Source organism: Microtus pennsylvanicus, chromosome 7 (assembly GCF_037038515.1).
Source record: "Microtus pennsylvanicus isolate mMicPen1 chromosome 7, mMicPen1.hap1, whole genome shotgun sequence".
Taxonomy (NCBI): domain Eukaryota; kingdom Metazoa; phylum Chordata; class Mammalia; order Rodentia; family Cricetidae; genus Microtus; species Microtus pennsylvanicus.
This window is the reverse complement of record NC_134585.1, coordinates 48,117,567-48,120,303: the sequence shown is the minus strand read 5'-3', so window position 1 is coordinate 48,120,303 and position 2,737 is coordinate 48,117,567.

The following is a 2,737-nucleotide window of genomic DNA, read 5'->3' as shown; positions in this document are numbered from 1 at the left end:
TGCTTGTAAACAAAGGTATGATCATCATGCATGGATAAAGCATTTCATATTAATCAATTTTTGATTCATCACTAATTACAAATTTTAAAATGCTTTTTAAAGATTCTTTAGTTGTGTATAAGAAGCATGCATGAGCCACAGCACACATATTCAAGTCTACAAAAATATTTTGTAGTCAGGTCTCTCCTTCACCTTATTAGGCCATTGTCTCTTTCTTGTTTCTTCTACTGCACAGTAAATTCTAGGCTAGGGGGCTTGAATTTCTGGCCGACTCTATTATTTCCCTCTTTCATCTCACCATGATGCTACTGTCTCCACCTCCCATTTCCCCATAAGAATACTGGTATTATAAATGTATGCTACCATTTCTGTTTACATTCTTGAATAAACTCAAGTCATCAAGTTTGCTCAGATTTGTACACTGATCTATCTCACAAGCCATTTAATTCTTTTTTCAAACTTTTAATAAACTTTATTTAATCAACAAATCTTATATATGTATATACTGTGTGTATTTATCATAAATATATATCCATTGCTTTAAAATTTATTTGTAGACCCATTACCAAATCTAAATAATTATCAGGCTCTCTGGTGATTTTTAGAAATAAATTGCATTTTTCATACTCCAAAACGTTGTGAAGATTCGCCCAGTGGGAAATAAAGTGTTCTAAGAATCAGTTGCCAGAATGTGAAAAGTACTGATGTTGACTCCTTTGGACAAGGTGCTCTCCAAGGTATGGTTTAGAGAAGTGAAAAAATGTAGCATGAGGTACTACAAAGGGGTGTTTTACATGCTAAGAGGAAATTCTGACAAGCTAAACTTTTTAAAGGTAATCAGAGCTCTAATTTCCTAGCTTGACAACACAGTGTCTACATTTTGTAAAGCCTTGGGAGAGAGGGACTCTAAAATGAAAACTTTCTTCTGGTTGTCTTTAAAAAAAAATGCACTATCTTCCAGGGGGAAAAAAGGCAGTTCTCACCTTTGAATGCCTATTTCCTTCTTCCTCCTTCTGCTCTTTGCTCCTGAGCTGTGAGTTATTCTCTACTTGACAGATAGCAGCCTTGTGACAATATTGTTTTTCTCATAGAAAGGTGCAATCTTTGTTTCCGCTGGAGAGGCCCAGTAGGCACAATTTTGGACTTGTTAGTAAAAGCAAACAAATGTCCCCCAAAGATTTTCAAAACATTTAACACCAGAATGTGGTATTTCAAAGCATCCCCATTGCCCATAACTGAATGCACGTGGCATAGCAACTGGAAGAATGTTTTAACAAATGTGTGAATTAATAGAAATTATTGCACTTGGTTCTAAAGAGTCTCACAGGATACTTATGGATTTTGTGCATAATTTTGTAGATAATAAGACTGTGAAAACTGTTCAGAACTCAGCTTAAAGACCATTGACCCATGGAAGGGAGTAAAATGGGGAAAGCATTTAAAAGCGAACAAAGCTTGCTATTAATATTCATCTTGTATTTAAACTGAGCACAATTTTTATCGTTGGGAATATGTGCCCTATTGTTATAATTTCTTGGGATGTTTCATCAAATCTCTAATAAGATTCTGTCAGATTTATGCATAAAGCAGAAATAATTCTCCTTTCAAAATAAGTTTTCAAATATTGAGTTCACACTTCTTATATGCTATCAATAGTGTGCAATATGTCTAAATGACTAAGATATTGAGATCATGATTATACTTTTAAATCAGCAGACAAAGAGCCTAGATTATCGTGCCAGCCACACATAAATTACCTTTTCCAATTATCTGGTATGTAATTTTGGTATGTAAATTTATCCTGTGACAATGTTTTAAAGTTAGAATTTCCCTTTTTTCTTGGTCTGGGGGAATTGTTGAACCATTAAAATACCTACCATGCAAGTGTGAAGATCTGAACTTGGGCCCTCAAGAACCTATGTAAATACTGTGTAGGCATTGCAGCCCACTTGAGAGTCCAGCATTCTGGAGGCTGTGATGGGATTGCCAGAGGTGGGTGGCTATCTAGATGCGCCAAATTGATGAGGTCCAGGTCCAAGTGAGAGATTCTGCTTAATCAATTAATTTAGAGAGCCAATAAGGAAGACCCCGATTCCACCGTCATTTTCCACATAAATGACTATACGTGCAGTTATACATGTAAAATTGCATAGAATGTGAACACCATACCCATACACATAGAAGAGAGAAAATGTTTTCTTAACAGAAAGGCAATAGCCATGTAGTCATGTCAGGAATAGTATTAATGAACAGGACTTCATCACTCACCTAATGTTTACATCGGGCCATGTATTTAAAGAGGATTTTACTATGAAATGGTACCTTCTGAACATTAAATGACCAATACAATTATCATCTCACACCAATCGCCACTGCCTGCAAGGGGCCTGCACAAGACTGAACCTGTCAATAGTCAGCTACAGATAGGGTGGGCCTCACAGCGTCCTAACTCTTGCTACTGGCCACTGACGGATTCCGGGGCAGGTGACATCTGCTACAATTCAATAATTAGCTGACCAGGTTCCCATGTTTAGTTCTAATCTCATGTTCACGCCTGATTCAACTCAGCAACTCATTAAACAAAACAAAAAGATGAATGGGAGAAACTTGTCGAGAATGGGTAGGATATAAAAGGTGAAGGGATTTCAAAGAGGGTAAGGGTGCTGATGATGATAGCATATTATGTGTATGCATGACCTTATAAAAGATCAAATTTATTAAAAGTTTAAAAATAAAA